Below are 27,891 nucleotides of genomic sequence, written 5' to 3'. Positions count from 1 at the left end.
TACTGACTCAAAATTGCCAGAAACAAACTTTCTTCTGAAACTGTCATGCCCTGACCTTAGAGAGTCTGTTTTATTCTCTATTTGGTTAGGTCAGGGTGTGACTTGGGTGGGCAAATCTATGTTTATATTTCTTTGTTGGCCCAGTATGTTTCCCAATCAGAGGCAGCTGTTTATCATTGTCTCTGATTGGGGATCATACTTAGGCAGACCTTTTCCCACCTGAGATTGTGGGATCTTGTTTTTGCATTGTGCTGTCTAGCCCTGCAGAACGTTACGTTCGGTTTTGTATTTTTGTGGTTTTGTTGGTGTTCATCTATTAAAGTAAGATGTACGCTTACCACGCTGCACCTTGGTCTAATTCTTCAATTGACGAACGTAACAGAAACTCATCAGTATATTCTTGTTCTGAGAAATGAAGGCTATTCCATGCAGAAATTGCCATGAAACTGAAGATCTCGTACAACACTGTGTACTACTTGTCACATGAGTTGACACTGGAGAGACGAAGCAGGTACGGGGAGTCAAACATTTAATAAGAAACGGACATGGAACGAGACAGGAACAGCGTCAGCATACAAGAAAACAAAGACAAAAAACAATCAATGCCGAAGCGAGGAACAGAGCTGGGGAACTGACAAATATAGGGGAGGTAATAACAGGTGATGAGTGAGTCCAGGTGAGTCCAATATTGCTGATGCGCATGACGAGGGAAGGCAGGTATGCGTAATGGATGATAGGAGTGCGTGATGCAGGGTAGCCTGGCTCCCTCAAGTGCCGGGGGGGGGGGGGGGAGCGGGAGCAGACGTGACACTACTCCCTTCACAGAACAGCGCAAACTGGCTCTAACCAGAATAGAAAGGAGTGGGAGGCCCCGGTGCACAACTGAGCAAGAAGAAAAGTACATTAGAGTGTCTAGTTTGAGAAACAGATGCCTCACAAGTCCTCAACTGGCAGCTTCATTAAATAGTACCTGCAAAACACCAGTCTCAACGTCAACAGTGAAGATGCACCTGAGCTCAATTTAGAATATCATAGCAAAGGGTCTGAATACTTATGTAAATAAGGTATTTCTGTTTTTATTTTTAATAAATTGGCATATATGTTTTTTATTTATTTTTTATTTAATGAATTATAGAATAAGGCTGTAACGTAACAAAATGTGGAAAAAGTTAAGGCGTCTGAATACTTTCCGAATGCACTGTACGTCATCAATTTGGGCACCAGGCGTGTCCGTAAAGCCTCTCCCATCTAGACGTGTGTGCAATGGATTGTTGTTAGTTCAGCCATATTCATACAAACCACTCAGTGGGTATTGGGGACATTATAATGCCATCTTAGAGAGTTGTTTCAGTCAATCTATTAAATAACACGTGAGATTAATGTTCCCATGCTAGAACATGTACAGTAACAGAAGGCCCCTAGTTTATCCTTATCCAACCGTCATACAAACCAATACTCTATGTAGACAAGCAGAACACTCCTAGTTCATCCACATCCAACTGTCATACAAACCACTTAAATATGACCCTAAAAATTATGATCCTGCAACCTTTTCCAAGAAACCACAAATCACTATCACTACCACAAATCACTATCACATAGCAAGGCATTTTTCAGATAGTAGTATATCTATATATGCTGTAAAAATAAATAATTTAAGGTCAAAATACCATCAAAACAGCAAATTGGTGCATTTGAACAGTCACGCCAACTGTCATCGAAAAAAATTGACATTTCTGGGTCATTTAAATATAATTGCTATCGATGCACCCAGAAATCCTTTAAAAGCCTTGCACGACCTCACAGCCAAAGAAATTCACAATGTCAATTTATTGCCATCCTTGTTCTGAAGCAGAGTCAACAATAACCTTTTAGCTGGCTAGAGTATCTGCCGGTCTAACAGCTTATTTAGCTAAACACAGAAAAGAGAGCAATAACTTGGTAGGGAAATCGATTTTTTTAAGAGCCACCCATCAGGGTTAACAATAAAATGATCAAAGCCAGTATATATTTCCCTCACAACAAGAAGGAACATTTATTGAGGCTTTGAATTTATTTTTGGGCCAATCAATATTCCATTTCGCTCAAAGGTATTGAGTGAGTCCACCAGTGTGACTACAGCAGGCCGAGTCATATTTTTTGTTGTTGACAACAATGGTTTCAAAGATTTCTTTGTAGTGACACAACCATTGAGATGGTTTTTAATTTTCACGTTGTGGATTCTCCTTCCCATCAAAGCATCACATTGGAATAACACTACGCTGTCATTTGAAGTAATTGATTGTACACACCATCATAATTCAATCTGCATTACAGTCCGAGGACAACAACGGGCTGTTTGCTTTCAAAGCTAGCAACATTAGCATGGCCCATGAGAAGCCTAATGCCCATGCTGTGGGCATGTGTTGATCGAATAGCAGAGTTAATTCATCACTTTCTTGTCGGAAGAGTTAAATGAGATGCTCTCAAAAGGAGACAAAAAGCATTTGGTGTTTTTCAAGCGGGGTATAAACAAACCAATCCCAGATAAGGCTAAATACCATTAACACTGCTTGAGAGGCATCGTTCAGTGTCTCTGGAATATTTATTTAAGTTTCTATTCAGTCGTATTTGACCTGGAGGAGAATAACTTAGTAGGAAGGAAAATATTAAGGTTCCAGACAAAACAGGAAGCGTTTCACCTTCATGTCAAATAAGTGGGTGTACTACATCAAATATGCATGGCCAACCAACAAATCATTCAAATATAGACAATGACAATATTTTTTGTCCCTGACTAGAATTGTGCATGCCACTCATATCAGTTGACACACTTAATTCTGCGTTTTATCATGTAGTTAGACACTCTTGACAGAGCAGTCACATAGTTCACACTAAGCTTTTTTTAATTACTGTAATATCTCCATTGTTCCCTATTGTTATCATTCCCAATGAAATGTACTGTGTGAGATATTGGAATTTAAATGAATATGCTAATTACAATTTGGATTCAGCAGCCCACAATTATTTAATATTCTAATCACAATGGGGCCATTTTTATGTAAACTCAAATAAGTGCATGTAATTATCAAGATTATAATGTCGCCATTGTTGGACACCGGTGCATATTACGAAATGTAAGAAAAGCCCATAGACGTATCATTGCGATCAGTGATGACCTGTAAGTTATCGTCGCCATAGCTACATACTCCTCCATAATCACCGCTGCAAAGTAGTTCCCAAGAGAGTCCACTTGTGATGATTCACACACGTGTTACATCACTGTATTAGCTGTCAATCCTAATTCATCCACCAGACACTAGTCTGCTCCAGATAGATCCTCCATATGTCAGAACCACAGACTCCATTTCCCTCAGTCCTCTGTGACTGGCAGGCTTTGGCGGACCATGAAAGCGGGGTATGTGATGCCCAAAATGACCTCATAGCAAAAACCCGGCAGACTCGGTTGGCATGGTCACGGCAACCTTTTAAATAGGCTGAATGTGGGTTTGACTGTCGGACTTAGCTAGTCCCTTCCTTGAAGAAAAAAACTTTGGAAATGATTTCAGGTTTCAGGGCAGTGACATACTGTAAAACAAATGATGCTGTATATGTGGACAATCTAGTGCAGAGGGGATGTGGTCAGGGAATTGGGTGTCCCGGAGATGCAGCTAGTTTTTTAGCACAGGGTTTGACAGTTTACTGTTCATACTACTGTACTCGTACGCTAATGCAAGGCAGTTATCACAAAAGTATACGCCAAACATACAGTAATCCCTTGGATCATTTGTGGGATGCAGCGCTGCCTATACAGTATGATGACAACATTGAGTAAACCAAAAAATAAGTGATCAAGTAAACTGTCTGCTATCTAAGGAGGAGTCTCGGAGGCAACCGGCGAACAACAAACCCAACTCTCTCTAGGACAATTAAATGAATGTGTAGCAGTCACTTTGCTCACTAATACACAGTATGGTATTAATTACTGGTTGTAAACAATGCACTTTGCGGAGATTATTGCATGCACTCCGCGTCCTCCATGTGTTTGGTAATTCTCACAAGTGATTAAATCGGGAAGCTAGGACAGCTGTTCAAGATGAGTTCATTGGCATGTTTAATTAATTGCACTAGAGATAATTATTCAATCATTACTTTGATTAATTTTCCGCATCCCGGATTATGCGTCAAATGTCTGGGATGATATCAATAGTTTGGAAAGTACTGAAAGAGCCGGTATAAACGAACAGGACCAATATGTTCTGTGGGTTCTTTTTTTCTTCCAGAAATGCTTTGATTCATTTCACCATATTAATACATATTCTCTTACGTTGGCTTGGAAATTAGGAAAATGTGCCTTCACGATTGCAAAAAGATTGATCGGTGTTCTGCTGTCTCACTTCAAGATGTTGGCATGGTTTTGCTAAATACTAAGCCTCAAGGTTAAAGCGTTTAACCTTGGCACACTGCTAAATAGTCTGCTCATGTATTTTTCTTACTTTCAAACATGCATGTTTAGGATTCATTCCCAACCCCGTCTCAGTCTCAGTGCTGCTCTGTCGTTGTTTATTCCAACGTGATTTGATTCTGTCAGCATTATGGTTGAAACATGCTTATCCACAGCCCCATAGATACGCTGGGTTGTGGCGACGACATCCAACTGAACGAAAGCCAGGCAAATCGTTTGTGAGAGATCTTGTCAAACAGATTCATTCCCACCCCAGGCCTCGGGTTCTTTAACATTTTCTGTCATGCTGCTTTGCCAGGCTCCCTCTTGATAATACCCCCAAAGATAAAATTAATTGTGCAGGGGGATGGGAGACGGGGGAGTATCTAAAAGAACCTTGAGAAAGACAAACTCTTTCTTTCCCCCATTGCATGTGAAAACACAGTGACGATCAAACCATCAGAAGCATGAAACAACCCCTGAAATCAGACTTTGTTGTGAAGTTTTGTGCAAGTAGGCTGTTCTAAGAGAAATGTGTCGGGACAGAATTGAATCCCATCCTCAAAGACTGTCTGCGGTGAAATTACCATCAAACTGAAATCAAATCAAATGTATTTATATAGCCCTTCTTACATCAGCTGATATCTCAAAGTGCTGTACAGAAACCCAGCCCAAAATCCCCAAACAGCAAGCAATGCAGGTGTAGAAGCACGGTGGTTAGGAAAAACTCCCTATAAAGGCCAAAACCTAGGAAGAAACCTAGAGAGGAACCAGGCTATGAGGGGTGGCCAGTCCTCTTCTGGGTGTGCCGGGTGGAGATTATAACAGAACATGGCCAAGATGTTAAAATGTTCATAAATGACCAGCATGGTCAAATAATAATAATCACAGTAGTTGTCGAGGGTGCAACAAGTCAGCACCTCAGGAGTAAATGTCAGTTGGCTTTTCATAGCCAAACTACTCGGTTTATCAGTGACTTTACAAAGTAGCTGAGCAATGCAGTGAATTTCTGTCATTGTTATTTAATGCTAGACTTAAAAAGTCGTAACAGAGTTTTGATTTAGACCTAGAAACAATTATGTTTGTAAAGTAAGGCTCACATCTTTCTTTTCGTTGGCCCATCTCTTTGCCAGCTGGCTGTGCAATGTTGTCAATTTCTTTTCAAGTTCAGTTTTTCATAGGCAATATAATTGACTTATAACAGTGATTCAATTGAATTAGTCTCAATTGACTTGAATTGAAATGGTATCCAATCCTAGTGGGCATTCACTCAAAACAAGCTCTGTTCTCGGTGGGAAGTGGGAACTCATGGCTGTATTATGTGTGAGAAGACATCCTCAAGTGATGTCCACACAACTCATGTCAAACAGCATCCCTGCTTTGTACTCACATCGTTTGCCTCCTACTACAGTGTGTCCTCAACTAGAGACTCACTCATGACACGTAGTAGTGCACAGGGGGACAGAGGCATTATGGCAGTGGCACATTTAAAGTGTTCCCTTGGCACTCGGCTGTCTCTGTGCACCTCACTGGCAGATGGTGTGAACAAGCCTATTGGTGTCAGTGATAGACACTATCACCAGGTGGGAAATGTGCAATAACAACAACAGTGTAGTGTTGTTTGGGTGGTAGCCTGGGCTAGATATGTTGTTTGGGTTTGCATGAAGTCAAAACACGTCTGGTAACGTCAATCTAAGTACAATAATTTAAAAAATCCCCATCAAAATCTGTCAGTTTAAGCAACAAATATTTGTAGATGGCCGAGCTCCAGCTGTGAGACATCCCGGAAATTGGACTTCTCACAAAAATGACTGTAGTTTCCAAAGTTAGTGCTGATGATGTGCCAACTTCTGTCTGTAGCGTCCAAACCATTTGGGCTACAAACTACCATGACCCCACTATGGAAAGGGGAGATTCTCACGAAGACGATGGTGTTCTCCCTTTTGCTGCCCAAAAAAGCGATTAAATAGGTATAATATACACTGCTCCAAAAAATAAAGGGAACACTAAAATAACACATCCTAGATCTGAATGAATGAAATAATCTTAATAAATACTTTTTTCTTTACATAGTTGAATGTGCTGACAACAAAATCACACAAAAATAATCAATGGAAATCCAATTTATCAACCCATGGAGGTCTGGATTTGGAGTCACACTCAAAATTAAAGTGGAAAACCACACTACAGGCTGATCCAACTTTGATGTTATGTCCTTAAAACAAGTCAAAATGAGGCTCAGTAGTGTGTGTGGCCTCCACGTGCCTGTATGACCTCCCTACAATTCCTGGACATGCTCCAGATGAGGTGGCGGATGGTCTCCTGAGGGATCTCCTCCCAGACCTGGACTAAAGCATCCGCCAACTCCTGGACAGTCTGTGGTGCAACGTGGCGTTGGTGGATGGAGCGAGACATGATGTCCCAGATGTGCTCAATTGGATTCAGGTCTGGGGAAAGGGCGGGCCCGTCCATAGCATCAATGCCTTCCTCTTGCAGGAACTGCTGACACACTCCAGCCACATGAGGTCTAGCATTGTCTTGCATTAGGAGGAACCCAGGGCCAACCGCACCAGCATATGGTCTCCACAAGGGGTCTGAGGATCTCATCTCGGTACCTAATGGCAGTCAGGCTACCACTGGCGAGCACATGAAGGGTTGTGCGGCCCCCCAAAGAAATGCCACCCCACACCATGACTGACCCACCGCCAAACCGGTCATGCTGGAGGATGTTGCAGGCAGCAGAACGTTCTCCACGGCGTCTCCAGACTCTGTCACGTCTGTCACATGTGCTCAGTGTGAACCTGCTTTCATCTGTGAAGAGCACATGGCGCCAGTGGCGAATTTGCCAATCTTGGTGTTCTCTGGCAAATGCCAAATGTCCTGCACGGTGTTGGGCTGTAAGCACAACCCCCACCTGTGGACGTCGGGCCCTCATACCACCCTCATGGAGTCTGTTTCTGACCATTTGAGCAGACACATGCACATTTGTGGCCTGCTGGAGGTCATTTTTCAGGGCTCTGGCAGTGCTCCTGCTGCTCCTCCTTGCACAAAGGCGGAGGTAGCGGTCCTGCTGCTGGGTTGTTGCCCTCCTACGGCCTCCTCCACGTCTCCTGATGTACTGGCCTGTCTCCTGGTAGCGCCTCCATGCTCTGGACACTATGCTGACAGACACAGCAAACCTTCTTGCCACAGCTCGCATTGATGTGCCATCCTGGATGAGCTGCACTACCTGGGCCACTTGTGTGGGTTGTAGACTCCGTCTCATGCTACCACTAGAGTGAAAGCACCGCCAGCATTCAAAAGTGACCAAAACATCAGCCAGGAAGCATAGGAACTGAGAAGTGGTCTGTGGTCACCACCTGCAGAACCACTCCTTTATTGGGGGTGTCTTGCTAATTGCCTATAATTTCCACCTGTTGTCTATTCCATTTGCACAACAGCATGTGAAATGTATTGTTAATCAGTGTTGCTTCCTAAGTGGACAGTTTGATTTCACTGAAGTGTGATTGACTTGGAGTTACATTGTGTTGTTTAAGTGTTCCCTTTATTTTTTTGAGCAGTATATATACAGTGCATTCGGAAAGTATTCAGACCTCTTGACTTTTTCCACATTTTGTTACATTACAGCCTTATTTTTCTTCATCAATCTACACACAATACCCCATAATGACAACGTAAAAACAGGTTTTTAGAAATGTTTCCAAATGTATATAAAATTAATTAATTAATTAAATATCACATTTACATAATTTTTCAGACCCTTACTCAGTACTTTGTTGAAGCACCTTTGGAAGTGATTACAGCTTAGAGTCTTCTTGGTATGACGCTACAAACTTGGCACATCTGTATTTGGGGAGTTTCTCCCATTCTTCTCTGCAGATCCTCTCAAGCTCTGTCAGGTTGGAAAGAGAGAGTCGCTGCACAGCTATTTTCAGGTCTCTCCAGAGATACTAGATCGGGTTCAACTTTGCACACTCTTGGTATTCTCTCAACCAGCTTCATGAAGTAGTCACCCAGAATGCTTTTCCAACAGTCTTGAAGGAGTTCCCACATATGATGGGCACTTTTTGGCTGCTTTTCCTTCACTCTGTGGTTCAACTCATCCCAAACCATCTCAGCTGGGTTGAGGTCTGGTGATTGTGGAGGCCAGCACTCCATCCCTCCTCTTCTTGGTCAAATAGCCCTTACACAGCTGGAGGTGTGTTGTGGGTCATTGTCCTGTTGAAAAACAAATGATAGTCCCACTAAGCGCAAACCAGATGTGATGGCATATTGCTGCAGAATGCTGTGGTAGCCATGCTGGTTAATTGTGTCTTGAATTCTACATTTCTGAGGCTGGTAACTCTAATGAACTTATCCTCTGGGAACTTAACTCTGGGTCTTCCTTTCTTGTGGCAGTCCTTATGAGAGCCAGTTTCATCATAGCGCTTGATGGTTTTTGCAACTGCACTTGAAGAAACTTTCAAAGTTCTTGACATTTTTGGATTGACTGACCTTCATGCCTTTAAAGTAATGATGGACTGTCATATCTCTTTGCTTTTTTGAGCTGTTCTTGCCATAATATGGACTTGGTATTTTACTAAATAGGGCTATATTCTGTTTACCAACCCTACCTTGTCACAACACAACTGATTGGCTCGATCGCATTAAGAAGGAAATAAATTCCACAAATTAACTTTGAACTAGGCACACCTGTTAATTGAAATGCATTCCAGGTGACTACCTCATGAAGCTGGTTGGGAGAATGCCAAGAGTGTGCAAAGCTGTCATCCAGTTAAAGAGTGGGTACTTTGAAGAATCTCAAATATAAAATATATTTTTATTTGTTTAACACTTTATTGGTTATTACATGATTCCATATGTGTTATTTCATAGTTTTGATGTCTTCACTATTATTCTACAATGTAGAAAATAGATAAAAATAAAGAAAAACCCTGCAATGAGTAGGTGTGTCCAAACTTTTAACTGGTACTATATATATATATATATATATATATATATATATATATATATATATATATACAGTTGAAGTCGGAAGTTTACTTACACTTAGGTTGGAGTCATTGAAACTCATTTTCAACCACTCCACAAATGTCTTGCTAACAAACTATAGTTTTGGCAAGTCAGTTAGGACATTTACTTTGTGCATAACACAAGTAATTTTTCCAACATTTTTTTACAGACAAATTATTTCACTGTATCATAATTCCAGTGGGTCAGAAGTTTACATACACTAAGTTGACTGTGCCTTTAAACAGCTTGGGAAATTCCAGAAAATGATGTCATGGCTTTAGAAGCTTCTGATAGGCTAATTGACATCATTTGAGTCAATTGGAGGTGTACCTGTGGATGTATTTCAAGGCCTGCCTTCAAACTCAGTGCCTCTTTGCTTGACATCATGGGAAAATCCAAAAGAAATCAGCTAAGACCTCAGAAAAAAATTGGATACCTCCACAAGTCTGGTTCATCTTTGGGAGCAATTTCCAAATGCCTGAAGGTACCACGTTCATCTATACAAACAATATCACTCAAGTATAAACACCATGGGACCACACAGCTGTCATACCGCTCAGGAAGGAGACGCGTTCTGTCTCCTAGAGATGACCGTACTTTGGTGCGAAAAGTGCAAATCATTTCAAGAACATCAGCAAAGGACCTTGTGAAGATGCTGGAGGAAACAGGAACAAAAGTATCTCTATCCACAGTAAAATGAGTCCTATATGGACATAACCTGAAAGAACGCTCAGCAAGGAAGAAGCCACTGCTCCAAAACCGCCAGACTACGGTTTGCAACTGCACATGGGGACAAAGATCGCACTTTTTGGAGAAATGTCCTCTGGTCTGATGAAACAAAAATAGAACTGTTTGGCCATAATGACCATTGTTATGTTTGGAGGAAAAACGAGGAGGCTTGCAAGCCGAAGAACACCATCCCAACCGTGAAGCACGGGGTGGCAGCATCATGTTGTGGGGTGCTTTGCTGCAGGAGGGACTGGTGCACTTCACAAAATAGATGGCATCATGAGGATAGAAAATTATGTGGATATATTGAAGCAACATCTCAAGACATCAGTCAGGAAGTTAAAGCTTGGTCGCAAATGGGTCTTCCAAATGAACAATGACCCCAAGCATACTTCCAAAGTTGTGGCAAAATGGCTTAAGGACAACAAAGTCAAGGTTTTGGAGTGGCCATCACAAAGCCCTGACCTCAATCCCATAGAAAATGTGTGGGAAGAACTGAAAAGGCGTGAGCGAGCAAGGAGGCCTACAAACCTGACACAGTTACACCAGCTCTTTCAGGAGGAATGGGGCAAAATTCACCCAACTTATTGTGGGAAGCTTGTGGAAGGCTACCCGAAATGTTTGACCCAAGTTAAACAATTTAAAGGCAATGCTATCAAATACTAATTGAGTGTATGTAAACTTCTGAGCCACTGGGAATGTGATGAAAGAAATAAAAGCTGAAATAAATCATTCACTCTACTATTATTCTGACATTTCACATTCCTAAAATAAAGTGGTGATCCTGACTGACCTAAGACAGGAACTTTTTACTAGGATTAAATGTCAGGAATTGTGAAAAACTTAGTTTAAATGTATTTGGCTAAGGTGTATGTAAACTTCTGACTTCAACTCTATGTACAGTATATATATTTGTATATATATATATTTGTATATATATTTATACCTACAGGGGTCCTCAAATTCATTTAGATGTTAACGTGAAGTATGTTTTCACTTCCTACAGAGAGTTAACTCTATTTTGTCTGGCTCTTGTTGATTTTTTGGTTTGTTGAAGAGCTGGGTTACCCCCTGCTATTTTCTAATCTAGTCAAATATCTCCAAGAATATATCTTGTTTACACAAACCACAGCTTGTAAGAGCAAGACTGTTTGACATTTTCCCCGGATCTGTGTCTGGATCTCATTTTAGTAACTGCACACACACACACACACACACACATACACACACAGTCCCTCGAAAGTCCACTATTGCCGCCGCCTATCTATCACCCTCCCCGGCTCTGAAACAGCCTCCACTGTCACAACATGACATCTTCAGGGCCCAACGGCGTCCACACAGTGTCCTGCTTCGTCGTCGGAGCGGCTCCGTGTGGAGCTCATCCAGCCAACGCTGCGCCAGAGTGTCACTTTGGACCCCAGACAGGCAGGACAGTGAGGGTGACAGCCCGGGGATGGGAGTCGGGGAGTGGGGACAATGGGGAGAAGGGAGTGGCCGATTGGCAGCCATAGGGTGTTAAAGTGTCTGAACAGATGAGCCTAGGGGCCTAGGGGTTTCAGTCTGCTCAGTTCAGTCTAGTATGAACAGCCTATGCCAGTGCTCCATTTCATTAGCAACTGGTAATTAGCAACTGGAGTCACCTCAAGCATTGAGTTTAATGACAGATTCAGTTGAAGTCTCTCAAGAGAGAAGAGGTTCATCATGGTTTTGTTGAAAGTGCATACAGAGTATGGGGTGAACGAGGATTAACAAGCTGACCTTAGTCAAATATTACACAAATCACTTGATCTCTTGAAGGTCTGAACATTTTTCCCTACAATAAATATCTGTTGCCTGAATATATCTAAAGATGTGGCTGACATGCAGTATTTCGCCATCCGTACAATACCTGCCGCTGATAAAGGTAGACGCTGTTACAGTGTGACAGACATTTCCAATTATAATGGGTAAATAACTTTTGATATATTTATCAGTCCATCTTCCTTTAAATTCACTCAACTGCAAAATGGTAATATCACAGATTTGGATTCCCAGGTAAAATGTTTTCTGCTGTTCATTCTAATCTCTCCTTCTCATCAGTGTTTCGTCTCAGGCCTAAAAACACTTCTATTACAAACAGTACAATAAGATAGACAGCTACAGCAGTGTCTCTGGTTGGTGTTGCCAAATGTAACAGTCAATATGTTTCTTTTAATTCTGTGGTAACCTTCCACCGCTCACTTTGCGCAGAAACCAAGATTGAGAAGTGCATCTTAATTGTTCCGCTGTCATAAACCAAACACACACACAAAAAAATGACCCTGTACGCAAGCCACAAGCCTATGCACATTCACTGTATATTAACTCCCCAAGCGTTAGTTTTTGTTAGGACAAATCATTAGCTTCAGCTAACATTACAGAACAAATACATGTTAGCAGGCTGGAACTTCTAAACAAACTCCCGCGTTTAGGGGTAAATAAATGACGTGACTCATTAACGTGATGAATGGCCGCACAATCCCCAGGTGCCCCACGTCAACACACCCCCATCAGTCCCTCTTGTCGGCCATTCCGGGTGAAAGCAGAGTGTTTAAAATGTGCTGCTCCTAAGTGCTGAGGCAAGCAGCTCCACCAGCCAAATGTTCCCTTTTCCATCTCCTGAGGCTCTAAGGACCCATTCTACTGTTAACATCAAATCATTAAATTCACCCGGATTCAGGCGCTCTCCAAAATGTGCGAAGGTACAGAGAGAGTAGAAGAGGTGAGGATAGGGGGGGTAAAGGGTCATTGTTTTCCGTAAAAACAAAATAGACTCCATTGTTCAGTACTGAGTAATTACACTCAAAGTTGACAACACTCTCAGGCTTCAAATCCATCTTGTTGACCATGAAGGCAACTTATTAAGTGGAATTATAGTTTATAATAGTGGGGATCAATGGGAGCGATTTGGACAGTGAATCAGGCCTGGACTTGAGGAGATACATTTTCCTTGGCGCTGTGAGAGGAAGCAGTCAGTGGTGACGTTTTCTCAACTGAGGATTTTTTTTCTATTTGCATTTATGCGCCTTCCGAAACTGTATGCATACACAGTAGTCTCAAGTCTGCTCATACAGAGCAGATATAAACTGTATACATACACAGTAGTCTCAAGTCTGCTCATACAGAGCAGATATAAACTGTATGCATACACAGTAGTCTCAAGTCTGCTCATACAGAGCAGATATAAACTGTATGCATACACAGTAGTCTCAAGTCTGCTCATACAGAGCAGAACACGTCACAGTGCAAATATTTGTAGGAAAGGCTGAGTGGCTCTCAATGTTTGGTTGGTCTCATTATACATTTTAGTCATTTAGCAGACACTCTTAGGGTTAAGTGGCTTGCTCAAGGGCACCTCGACCTATCTTTCACCTAGTAGGCTCGGGGATTTCAACCAGCGACCTTTCGGTTACTGGCCCTGCCACCCTCTCCCTGCCACCCTCTCCCAGTCTGTTGTAAAGCCTATATTTACGGATGCAACCAATAGTGTATTTTGAAGGACCAATCAAGCATCATCATCATCATCATCATCACATAATCATTGTCATCATCTTCATTCATGATCACCATGATCATCAACATAATAACCATCACTATTGTCATCATTTCAAAGGAACAAATAAGGTTTACACAGTAAAAGATTGTTATTACATTTCAAGCATACTGAAAGGCGTACCCCATGGCACTCCAAACTGAGGCCATATATACCATCATTTATGTTTGTAAACAGAGTATTGGCATTGCCATTTGGCAGGATCTACCCATTGAAAGGACTGCACCATTCGGACACATTGTTACCGACTGACTACTAGATCACACCACAAAAGAAACACGTTCGTGTGAAATGCGTCAAACATTCCTCAAAGAATGCAAACAAGCAAACTACCAGATGGTGAATTCAGTAGACTGATTGTGTAAAAATGGCTCTGGCTTACAAGAAAAGAGTGATGACTGAGTTACAGTGTAATGGGTAGAACATTCGAGACTCCCTTTGCAACCTGAAGCAATTATCCCATTCAGCTGTTTCTTACACTAGATTGACTTCTTTCTTGTTTCAAGATAACTCCAGCATCTGATGCACGACACCTCGGGCTGTGAAAATGCTAACTGTCCTCAAAACGCCTAAAATATGTGTGTTTGTGTTTCTTTGTTTATAAAGCATTGTGATTTGGAAATGAAGGGTATGCCTTGAGCCGAGGCAATCTTTCCCAGCATATGAACATTATGGAGAGAGGTGTCAGAAAAGACTGGCTGCTAGGATTTACTCTTATTCTCAGTTTACATTTTTCATTTTTGAATCAAATAGAACATTTCCATTACACTACCATAAGGCAATCAATGCAGTTGCACTACGACCAATGCAATCAATGATGTTTTCCCTGTGTAACACAGATTCAATAATCTACATGATATAAATGTCATCTTTTTGTCACATAGCGGTAACCTTTTCACTGGTTTGGATTGAATTAGGACCTTCATATGGCTACACGTTTCAATGGAGCTTAAGCATGATGTTTCATTTTCACTTCGAATAAAGAACCATGACAAATAAGCATCAATTCGTATGTGAAAGGCTAAACAACTCTATTTAAGCCTGACAAGTCTGACAGTATGTCTCTTAAGATACAATACTAGGTCAACATGCCTGTTATCTAGTCTATATGAACACGCTGAAAAAGTGCCTTTTAACTTTTGAATCTTACATCAGGGTATCATTGTCCTAACCTACTCCAACAGCACCTCAGTAGTTATCTAATTAACTGTAATTATGTTAGACTTAGGCCATACTCGCAATCGATTTAAAATGAGACCACTTTGAGATCAGACACGAGTCTTTCCCTCCCTGCCACTCTGGCTTGAATGGACTTAATGGTACAGTTTCTATGGAGACCAAACACTGAACAAGGACAAATTAGGTGAGGTTTTGTGGCAATGCACTATTGAGGAAGGAATACAAGTCCTTGGCACAGTACAGTATGATGAGCACGGAAGGCTGAACAGTGGTTGCAGGTGTAGTGGCTAAATAATGGCATCGAAAGGACAAATAGGATTCCCATCAATTAAAGTAATAGCTTGTTTGTTCCAATGTCCATACTAGCCTACCACTTAGAAATAACACATTTATTGGTTAGCGTTCCAATTTGTTTGCTTGTGTGGACGTTGGAATGGAACCGATAGGTAAATAGTATTTACAACTTACATACTTTTATTTCAAGGCAAGATAACATACCCCATACAGTGTGTGCTTGCTGAGACACCCAGCCTGTACGAGCGTACAGTTCTTCCCCACTGGATGTTTGATTCTCCCACTTCCATTACCTTAAGCCCTGTAATCTTGATGTTCGGACGGGGAGGGAGATTGCATTGGAGGGCATCACGTTTGAACAGGGCAGCTTAGTGTGGTTACAGTATAGTACGTACAGCACACACCATCACTGTACTTTTCCACAGGAAGTTATAGGATTCTGTACCTGACAAAAGAGAGAAGTTGATGGAGTAAACTCCACTTCATATGAGTAATTACTTTCTATTGAATGGAGGGTAGCAGTTCAGTTGATCTCTGCCAGTGAAAGGATGTTTGAGATTCAAAGCTGCACTGTGATACATTATATTTACCATTAGGTGAGTGCACAAGTAAGAACTAAGAAAGGTGATTTGTATGATGAATTATGTATGCCAGTGGCGGTCGGTGACGTGTAAGATGAGGGAGGATTATAATTTGTTTTATGAGCATGGCCTTATTTCTATTACAGCTTATTGGATCACTGTCACTCATGTTCCATTCACCCAGTTCAATGTATCATTGGCAGGTTTAGGCTTCTACATGATAGTCTAATTTTCCCTATACCCATCATGAGGTTGCTACAACCTAACCTATGAATGACAGTTTACAATGTAGTTAGGTGCATAGGTCGAGAGAAAATTTTGAGTAATCAAGGGGTGCGTTCGTAAATTCACTCTGGCTATCTACTCTGAATTCAGAGCACTTGTGTCTGTGTGCCAAAGCGCAGAATAACTGATTAATTTACGAATGCGCAACACCCATTGAATATGACCGATGTCAGTAAACGTTGGCAATTTTTTTATTCATTAAATTGTTGCCAGCTGCACAGTTGAAAACAGCCTAATCAGCTCTGCTAGGGTGAGTAAAATGGTCAGAGTGAAATGTTCTCTAATTTGTGTCTGGAAGTAGCTCGCTAGCTAGCCAACTTTAGCCAGTTAACTTGGGGGCTTGACTACCGTTGTGAGGTCAGAACACTCGGATCAACCCTACTCCTCGGCCAGAATGTCCAGAGTGCACTCTGAGCAGACTGACTCTCCATACTGAATATAAGAACACACTCAAGGTGACAGACAGTGACACATTCATAACCGCCTTGCGCACTCTTGCCTGCATCTAGCTGATCTGGTGTGATTGTTAGTCCAACAGTTGAAAACTAGATTCCTTCTATTTAAAATGTTTTTCAACATAATCGGTGGAATGAATACACCCCTGATCATATGCAAACACAGTTCACTTTCATAGCAGTCACTTACAAACAGCATGAACATTTTACTCGTTGTATAATTTCTTCTCGAATCTGTGCGCTCTCCTCTCACCTTTTCCCTTCTCTTGTGGACTGTGCACAACACATCAGCTGTCTGTGACAAGGCGATAAAACCTTTCCAAGACAAACTTTCATATCATAACCGCTAACCGTTACACAGCCTACAACATTGTCACCATATTAGCTGACGACGTTAGTAACGTCATAGTCAACATAGCTACAATAACTAACACGTTAGTAAACCCACTACAATAACGCAGTAGTGCACAGTCATCAAGCAGTTTAGTAGTTATACCAGTGGGCCCCCGGTGGCAATAAATTAATAAAACCTAAAGCTTACCTTGACTTGGAAGAGTTCCAGTGTTGGATAGCCATAGCTCTCACTTTGAGTTTCTGATGGGCCGCCCCCAGGTGGTGAAGGTAGGAAACAACATCTCCACTTCGCTGATCCTCAACACTGGGGCCCCACAAGGGTGGGTTCACAGCCCCCTCCTGTACTCCCTGTTCACCCATGACTGCACAGCAATGCACGCCTCCGACTCAATCATCAAGTTTGCAGACGACACAACAGTAGTGGGTTTGATTATCAACAACAACAAGACAGCCTACTGGGAGGAGATGAGGGCACTTGGAATGTGGTGTCAGGTAAACAACCTCTCACTCAACTTCAACAAAACAAAGGAGATGATTGTGGACTTCAGGAAACAGCAGAGGGAGCACCCCCCTATCCACATCGACGGGACAGTAGTGGAGAAGGTGGAAAGTTCCTCGGTGTACACATCACCGACAAACTGAAATGGTCCACCCACACAGATAGTGTGGCGAAGAAGGTGCAACAGTGCCTCTTCAACCTCAGGAGGCTGAATACATTTGGCTTGTCACCTTAAACCCCCACAAACTTTTACAGATGCACAATTGAGAGCATCCTGTCGTGCTGTATCACTGCCTGGTACGGCAACTGCACTGCCCTCAACCGCAAGGCTCTCCAGAGGGTGGTGCGGTCTGCACAACGGATCACCGAGGGCAAACTACCTGCCCTCCAGGACACCTACAGTACAGCACGCGATGTCACAGGAAGGCCAAAAAGATCATCAAGGACAACAACCACCTGAGCCACTGCCTGTTCACCCCGCTACCATCCAGAAGATGAGGTCAGTACAGGTGCATCAAAGCTGGGACCGAGAGACTGAAAAAGAGCTTCTATCTCAAGGCCACCAGACTGTTAAACAGCCATCACTAACACAGAGAGGCTGCTGCCTACGTACAGACACAAATCATTAGCCACTTTAATAAATGGATCACTAGTCACTTAAAAAAAATGCCACTTAAATTTTTTTTACATATCTTACATTACTCATCTCATATGTAGATACCGTATTTTATACCATCTATTGCATCTTGCCTATGCCGCTCGGCCATCACTCATCCTTATATTTATATGTACATATTCTTATTCCATTCCTTTACATTTGTGTGTATTAGGTAGTTGTTAGATGACTTGTTAGATATTACTGCACTGTCAGAACTAGAAGCACAAGCATTTCGCTACACTCACATTAACATCTGCTAACCATGTGTATTTGACCAATACAATTTGATGTGATTTGATTTGAGGCTACTGTAGAGCTTTATTGAAAAACAGTGTATTTTAATCAATGTTTTGGTGATGTGGATATATTTGATATAGTTTTATCTAAAAATGATTAACTTTTTTAATGTTGCACTTTAAATTTTTATGAAATTCACTGAGGAGGATGGTCCTCCCCTACCTCCTCTGAGGATCCTCCACTGATGTATAGATGTTCAACATTTACAGTATAAACAGTATACAGTATAAAACAGGATATATTTGAGGTAGACAGCATCCATATTTTACATTTCATATTAATCACTGTAATTGCTTACCATTCCAAATTGATGTAACCCTAAGGTTCCCACACACAAAAATATATATTTTTGCTCCAAAAATCACCAAATGAAATGGCATCTCCACTTGAGTTTGTGGCCCAGGAAGTGAATGCCAACAACAGCGTCCATAGATCTACATTTTCCCAACTGTACCACCCAATTCATTCTGCAGTCTATTCCGTCTTTCGCCCCGTGACACATGAAATGATTTATCCCATATCTCAAAGATGTTTTTTCCCTCCTCCGTATTCTCGGAGGTCGTTTGTTTTATTCACTTCTGTTTCTTGGAGCTCCGGTCCGATGTTTTCCCTCAAAGGGCCCGTCTGTTTTTAGCAACGGCCTTACTCTACCCCTTATACATAATGGAAATAGAACCAAAAGCAAACGTGTACCTCCCTATGGTTAGTCAGAGCCCGTCGCAATCCAGGTTTTTCGTGTATTACGGGGCTGAATCACCTGCTGAATTTTAACACATCGGCATCCCATGCATCCGCCTCCAGGGCCTGAATTTTCTCTCTCTAGAGTTTATCAATGAGGTAGAAAACAAAGTTGTGCTTCACAGTGAAACTGATTCAGTTCTGTTTGAGTGGCCCTTGGGTTCAGACCGTCTTTTAACACAAATAAAACAAAAACTCAATCAAACTCAATGAATTCTGTCTATTGTTGTCCACCTTCAAGGTTACCTGCCAGCGTTGGCCTGGGCATACCGATACCATGAATAGGTTGTTGTTGCTGTTTGGAGTGGAATATTATTCTTGTCCTCTGCCCTTCAGACAGCTCAATGCAACAGAAAGGGTGTACCTTCCATGAACTCTGTTTCATCTATTCAATGTTTTACCGTGACTATGACGATGCATTGTTCAGGTTTGGACTTGGTATTGTGTCCCCCTGGTTTGATAAGATTATCAGGGTGTGTTGATTGACTATCTCTTGAGAACTGGCTTTAGTAACTGCAATTAATTATGTGCATTTAATATGTTAGCATCACAGGTGCTATTAACTAACACACTATAAACATGCTATCACAAGCTGATTGAAGCATCTGGAACTGCATACCGTAGTCCTAGTTACATTTTCCTGTTTGGTCCCTGGAGCCCTCGGGTGCTTTAGTCTTCATTAAGAGGAGTTCCTCGTTGATCGATCACTGTCACTGGGGCTGCTCTGTAATTGCGGGCGTCCTTAATCATGACTGACGTCTCATCTTCTTCATTGTCACACAGGTCTCAGGAGAGAGAATGTTCCATGACTTTCACACCTTCAACCTCAAGGTAGGCCTCCGTGCTTTATACGTCTGTATGTTTCTGTCTGGCAGTTCATATAAAAGACTGTGGGTTGGATTCTGTTAAACAGTGAGGGAAAAAAGTATTTGATCCCCTGCTGATTTTGTACGTTTGTCCACTGACAAAGAAATGACCAGTCTAGAATTTTAATGGTAGGTTTATTTGAACAGTGAGAGACAGAATAACAACAAAAAAATCCAGAAAAACGCATGTCAAAAATGTTATAAATTGATTTGCATTTTAATGAGGGAAATAAGTATTTGACCCTTCTGCAAAACATGACTTAGTACTTGGTGGCAAAACCCTTGTTGGCAATCACAGAGGTCAGATGTTTCTTGTAGTTGGCCACCAGGTTTGCACACATCTCAGGAGGGTTTTTGTCCCACTCCTCTTTGCAGATCTTCTCCAAGTCATTAAAGTTTCGAGGCTGACATTTGGCAACTCGAACCTTCAGCTCCCTCCACAGATTTTCTATGGGATTAAGGTCTGGAGACTGGCTAGGCCACTCCAGGACCTTAATGTGCTTCTTCTTGAGCCACTCCTTTGTTGCCTTGGCCGTGTGTTTTGGGTCATTGTCATACTGGAATACCCATCCATGACCCATTTTCAATGCCCTGGCTGAGGGAAGGAGGTTCTCACCCAAGATTTGACGGTATATGGCCCCGTCCATCGTCCCTTCGATGCAGTGAAGTTGTCCTGTCCCCTTAGCAGAAAAACACCCCCAAAGCATAATGTTTCCACCTCCATGTTTGACGGTGGGGATGGTGTTCTTGGGGTCATAAACAGCATTCCTCCTCCTCCAAACACGGCGAGTTGAGTTGATGCCAAAGAGCTCCATTTTGGTCTCATCTGACCACAACACTTTCACCCAGTTGTCCTCTGAATCATTCAGATGTTCATTGGCAAACTTCAGACGGGCATGTATATGTGCTTTCTTGAGCAGGGGGACCTTGCGGGTGCTGCAGGATTTCAGTCCTTCACAGTGTAATGTGTTACCAATTGTTTTCTTGGTGACTATGGTCCCAGCTGCCTTGAGATCATTGACAAGAGCCTCCCGTGTAGTTCTGGGCTGATTACTCACCGTTCTCATGATCATTGCAACTCCACGAGGTGAGATCTTGCATGGAGCCCCAGGCCGAGGGAGATTGACAGTTCTTTTGTGTTTCTTCCATTTGCGAATAATCGCTCCAACTGTTGTCACCTTCTCACCAAGCTGCTTGGCGATGGTCTTGTAGCCCATTCCAGCCTTGTGTAGGTCTACAATCTTGTCCCTGACATCCTTGGAGAGCACTTTGGTCTTGGCCATGGTGGAGAGTTTGGAATCTGATTGATTGATTGCTTCTGTGGACAGGTGTCTTTTATACAGGTAACGAGCTGAGATTAGGAGCACTCCCTTTAAGAGTGTGCTCCTAATCTCAGCTCGTTACCTGTATAAAAGACACCTGGGAGCCAGAAATCTTTCTGATTGAGAGGGGGTCAAATACGTATTTCCCTCATTAAAATGCAAATCAATTTAAAACATTTTTGACATGCGCTTTTCAGGATTTTTGTTGTTGTTATTCTGTCTCTCACTGTTCAAATAAACCTACCATTAAAATTATAGACTGATCATTTCTTTGTCAGTGGGCAAACATACAAAATCAGCAGGGGATCAAATACTTTTTTCCCTCACTGTAGTTGTCTCTCTATCTACTGTACACAAGGAGGACTGTAGACATTGACACACGTCTGCACTCTATCACAGTGCAACTCGCTATGTATACTGGGATGTGAAAACTCATTCTGACAGCCCAAACAATACAGTACAAAACAGACTCAATTTAACTTGTCACATTAATGCAATGTCTTATTTAAAAAATATCCATGTGTGCACTCACCTGTCTGATTCTGAAAAATGGAAGTGCGTTCATTTTGAGTGTAGTGGTTGTATGTTGTTATAGTAATGACATGTTATTTGAATGAGAATGTTAACTGGCTGAATGATAATATCATAGGTTGCTATTTATACTGCAAATTGAGAGAAAGAAGGTCAATTCTAATCTCTATGAAGAAAAATCTAATTGCATTGAAACGCCCATTCCATTTCCAAACTATGATAAAGTAACACTCATTTGATATAGTTGCCTGCCTGCCAGCCAAATTCATTCTTGTTGCAAAGTTCCACACACATTTGATTTCCTTAGACCTTCTAATTATCAATTATACGTGAAGCCTTACTCTTGACAAATCCTGAATGTTTCATTTTTACTCACTGGCTTATGAGTTAACATTGAGACTCATCTTATTCATTTTTACTACACATTGACAGACACGTCATTGACCTAAAGTACAGGCACATTCTATGACACATAAACATATTGAGTAACCCAATACATCTACAATATGAACTATGCAATGAAGCTGTCTGTGTCAAAAGTACTGTATGTTAGTGCCATGCATGAACTGCTGATGAAACCTCAACAATGACCTAAATTGGTAGCACAAACAACTTCTCCAAGGTGTTGTGTGATATTTCCTCAGGATCTTATTTGACAGCAGTCCTGTGTGTATTAATCATGATATGCTTGAATTAGAGGGTCCTCAAGTGCACGACACCAGGAATCTCAAGAATAAGAATAGATTATTGGATGTCAACAATGTGAATAATTGTGTTATTTAGTCAATGGATATCCTATATGTTGGAATGTCTTGGTTGATTGATATTGGAGTGATTTGCTCCTTAAACTATCCAATAGCAGAATAGTAAGTGTTCAGTGGTGTGAATTATGCAACTTGCATGATATTTGTTGGTTTCCAACTTCTTCATCAGCTTTGGAAGGCTCTAGATTTAAACATTTCCCCATGCACATAGTAAACAAAATATATATATGAAAAATATCAGCTGATGTTCCTGCCCTTTTCCATACATTTCCCCCCGCTTCCTTTATGGCTATATAATCTAATTTATATATTATATTTGTTTGACTATATAATCTAATATACTGTAAGTATTTCTGTATAGCTAAATAATCTAATGTAAATCTATCGGGATGGCTATATAATCTAATGTAAATCTTTCTGTATGGCTGAATAATCTAATGTAAATATATCTGTATGGCTATATAATCTAATGTAAATCTATCTGTATGGCTGTATAATCTAATGTAAGCATATCTGTATGGCTGTATAATCTAATGTAAATATATATGTATGACTAATTTCATGTACTGTAAATCGATCTGTATGGCTATATAATCTAATGTAAGTCTATATGTATGGCTATGTAATCTAATGTAAGTATATCTGTATGGCTATATAATCTAATGTAAATATATCTGTATGGCAATGTAATCTAATGTAAGTATATCTGTATGGCTATATAGTCTAATGCAAATCTATCTGTATGGCTATCTATTCTAATGTAAGCCTATCTACATGGCTATGTAATCTAATGTAAGTCTATCTGTATGGATATGTAATCTAATATAAGTCTTTCTGTTTCATCTCATTTCATAACACCACTGCACAGAGGCATCCTAATGGTCCCTTTCTCTGGGCTCCGCAATTGGCCCCTACACTATTTATGCAGCGTGACAGGCAAAGCACAATATAATCAGCCTCTGAATGTGTATTTCATGAAGGGCATCAACATTCATCTATTCAACCATCTCCCCACACACGATACACTCTGGTGTGGGCACATACACACGCCGCAACCCCATAGCCTCGTTTTGATCAATTTCGCTCCCTCAAATCTTTCTGCATCTAAATGCTAGCCGACTGTGCTTGCTCCCCACAATCCGCCTCTGAAGAATGACCCCTCCGCAGCCAATCCATGTGGCACGGCGCTTTTTAGACGCTCACACACTGTAATTGACACATTGTAGCAAATGGGCTTATTTTCACGTCACATCAAAGGAACATTACGATGAAATATGGGCATTTTCTATATATTTATTATAGTGCCCCTCCTCCTTTCTCTACCCCTGAAAGGTCGTTTGCAACGACACTAAGACGGAATCTGGATTCCAATTGTTCATGTGTCGGGCTAAGTCGCCCCCCTGTGAAAGTTCTATGTGAAATTGGAGGCCGATACATACGTTCGCACCCAACAGTGTCATACTCTGATGTGTATGGCTATTGAGTCCATGGTCATTTGTATGGATAAGGGCAGTGTTTCCCAACTCCGGTCCTCGAGTACCCCCAACAGCACGCATTTTTGTTGTAGCCCCGGACAAAAACACCTGATTCAACTTGTCAAAGGCTTGATGATTAGTAGAAAAGTAGAATCAGGTGCTTGTCCTGGGCCACAACAAACATGCACTATATCTACAAAAGTATGTGGACACCGCTTCAAATTAGTGGATTCAGCTATTTCAGCCACACCCGTTGCTGACAGCTGTATAAAATCGAGCACACCGCCATGCAATCTCCATAGACAAACCTTGGCAGTAGAATGGCCTTATTGAAGAGCTCACTGAATCTCAACGTGGCACCGTCATAGGATGCCGCCTTTCCAACAAATCAAATTTCTTCCCTGCTAGAGCTGCCCCGGTCAATTATAAGTGCTGTTATTGTGAAGTGGAAACATCTAAGAGCAACAAAGGCTCAGCCGCAAAGTGGTAGGCCACACAAGCTCACAGAACGGGACCGCCGAGTGCTGAAGCACGTAAAAATTCTCTGTCCTTGGTTGCAACATTCACGACCGAGTTCCAAACTTCTTCTGGATGCAAGTAACTGTTTGTCGGGAGCTTCATGAAATGAGTTTCCATGCTCAATGCCAAGCATCAGCTGGAGTGGTGTAAAGCTCACCACCATTGAATTCTGAAGCAGTGATGAATCACGCTTCACCATCTGGCAGTCCGACGGACAAATCTGGGTTTGGCGGTTGCCAGGAAGCTACCTGCACCAATGCTTAGTGCCAACTGTAAAGTTTGGTGGAGGAGGAATAATGGTCCAGGGCTGCTTTCATGGTTCGGGCTAGGCCCCTTAATTCCAGTGAAGGGAAATCTTAACACTACAGCATACAATGACATTCTAGACGATTCTGTGCTTCCAACTTTGTGGCAACAGTTTGGGAAAGGCCCTTTCCTGTTTCAGCATGACAATGCCCCGTGCACAAAGCGAGGTCCATACAGAAATGGTTTGTCGAGATCAATATGGAAGAAATTGACTGTCCTTCACAGAGCCCTGACCTCAACCCCATCGAACACTTTTGGGATGAATTGGAACACCGACTGCGAGCCCGGCCTAATTGCCCAACATCACTGCCCGACCTCACTAATGCTCTTGTGGCTTGCTTCCAGCAAGTCCCTGCAGCAATGTTCCAACATCTAGTGGAAAGCCTTCCCAGAAGAGTGGAGGCTGTTATAGCAGCAAAGGGAGGACCAAATCCATATTAATGCCCATGATTTTGGAATGAGATGATCGATGATCAGGTGTCCACATACTTTAGGTCATGTGGAGTTTGTACTGTTGGGGGTACTCGAGGACAGGAGTTGGGAAACACTGGATTAATTCATGATATTTTAAAAGGTCCATTTCACTCTCTCTGGGGCCTTGATTTTGTGGCCACACTCCGATTACAAGGCAAAATGGTTAATGAACTGAATGACGATGGCTTAGAGGGTAGTGTGTTTATAAAAAATCAATGATACTCTTAACCCTCATAAAATCATAAGGTTTATATCAATGTCAATGGCTATTGTCCCGTGACATGATTTAATCATGAAGCAATTTTATGATAATTTACTCCTTGATTACTATTAATATTTGATTAATGAATCTTTCCCATGCATAATACTGAAGGAAATAGAGTGACACATTGAAAGTGTGGCATTTTTACCAGAAATATTTCACCCCAAATGTAAGTAATTTTCAGCAAAAACCTCCAACAAATCCTAAAATTCAACTTGACCTCACAGAAGCTACACTTCTATCAGTTAACATCACTTAAATGAGAGCACCTGAGAGTTCCCTGTTTTGATTTAGGTCTCACAGCAAAATGCTAAATGTCTTTCTTGGTGTCCCACTATTGATCTTTCCCATTGCTCTTAACATCTGTAATTGATACAGTCGTGAGTGTTGATGATCCATATCCCCATTGCGTTTTCGAGGAAGAATGTGATACTGTGCGATAGGAAGAGAGGGGCCCTGTTTCAAGGAACGCAACAGTTAGTGTTTCCTCCCCCTTTCCGCTTTGAAATCTCTTTCCTCTCTGGGAGGGGACAGGCATCTGAGGGCTGTCAGCTACTGCCTCCATCAACACAAAGGCTAAGATCTCAACCAGCCCTGGGGGAGACTAGCGTCACTTTAACAGGCCTTATAACATGTCAATTTACACATCGCCCACTAAGTCCACTACTGCCAAGAGCTTACACTGTAGACACTAACACACTGTGTGGTATAAGCGCTACCACACACGCAACACAACATGGATTACATTTGTGCTGGAACACATGGATTGTAGAATGACTGAAAAAGGCGATGCTCATTGATTCCATTTCCACGCAGCTTGGTTGAGATCATTTCCAAGCAGCTGGCTATGTACCGGTCACAAATCCATTTTTTATTTATTTATTTATTATCTTTACCCCTACTGTCAGTTGACTGGCACATTTTCATAATGAAATATTCTGACACAATAGACCCACTGGAGTGTATTATAATTTATACCATTGAAAAGAGTGATAGTCATCCCTTACCCACGTGAATGTAGAATTAAACAGTATAAAGGAACCTCATTGCGTCTTAGATGCACATTGATGAAATAGTATAACATATGATCTGAAGATATCATTAACTGGGTTCTCTATTCTCAAAATGTCTGTAATATATACTAACAGATCATGGTGAATTTCAATGGAAAAGTACATGCCACAATCATTCCAATACTGTTACACATTCATTCATATGCATTTTTACTAGAGGAGAAATCCACTCTGAGCTCTGAGCTTTGATCATTGGTATTTCTGCTGGCAGTACAGGGGGCAGGGCGGCATGGTTAGAATGCTGAACTCCCCCTGCTACAGTTGATGATTGTTTCATTTAACATTGACAAGCCATTCGGAGGGAAGCTGCCAGCCTAACACACAAACAGGTGCATAATGAGGGCTGGTGTGGACCTATCATTGTCAGCCATGATATAACAGCATGCATGTCTTTCTAGGTAGAATATCAAATATTATATTACCAGGAAGAGGAAGTCATTGTAGAATCAGAGTCTGCAGCCTCAGGCAGACTGGGACCAAAAATCAGCCCTGGCATTTATAACAAACGCCCGTGTTTTTCCTGAAATGCCAGATGGCCAGTCTACCCCTGGATACAGTATAGTGATAGGCATTGTCCACAATGCTGATGATTTTGAAATGTTAACGTGAATATAACTCAGACTGAGTAAACGTGACAGCGTGCATATATAACAGCTTCTTATTTGTACATGTCAGCTTACCGCCACATCAGTCTCCAGAGAATCCTCTAATGACAAATGCGTTTTAAATGTAAAATGTAATCAGTAGGATCACCACATGCAATCAGCTCTTCTTCATTGCACCTGCGCGAACCCCTTGCAAATGTAAGTGCATTCAATGGGAGAATTATTGCTGGCAGCTTATCAAAGCAAGATTGCGTGTTGACTTTGATTAACGTCTGTATGGCGAAGGCTTGATAACGTCAAAGTTCAAAATGATCTCCTCTCCAAACAGCTATTATGTGAAATTCTATAAATATTTAACTTGAGTGTTCGTTATTTGTCTTTCTTTAGGCCAAGGAATTATTTCATAGACATTCATGGTTTAGAGCTTGATTTTCAGAAATACGTTTAGAATTAGATTAAATAGTAATATACAGTATGTGATACTAGTAATATATATATATATATATATATATATATATTTTTTTTTTTTTTTTTTTTTTTAATAATAATTACACAAGGAAGGGGTAACATTAAAGTATTAGAACATGAAGGACAAACAATACAGCATCAAGACACTAT

General features: G+C 41.5%; 1 protein-coding gene across 35 annotated transcripts in view; it reads left to right on the top strand.

Annotated features, from left to right (window-relative positions):
- LOC115194257 (receptor-type tyrosine-protein phosphatase delta) overlaps positions 1-27,891 on the top strand; it is a 393,126-nt gene that overhangs the window by 40,837 nt on the left and 324,398 nt on the right. For all 35 annotated transcript variants that reach the window (XM_029753824.1, XM_029753815.1, XM_029753802.1 and 32 more), the window contains exon 4: positions 19,860-19,907. The gene's annotated coding sequence lies outside the window, so the exon portion shown is untranslated. The remainder of the gene's footprint in view (positions 1-19,859; positions 19,908-27,891) is intronic.

The sequence above is a fragment of the Salmo trutta genome, chromosome 5, assembly GCF_901001165.1.
Source record: "Salmo trutta chromosome 5, fSalTru1.1, whole genome shotgun sequence".
Taxonomy (NCBI): domain Eukaryota; kingdom Metazoa; phylum Chordata; class Actinopteri; order Salmoniformes; family Salmonidae; genus Salmo; species Salmo trutta.
This window is presented reverse-complemented; position numbering and strand designations above follow the sequence as displayed.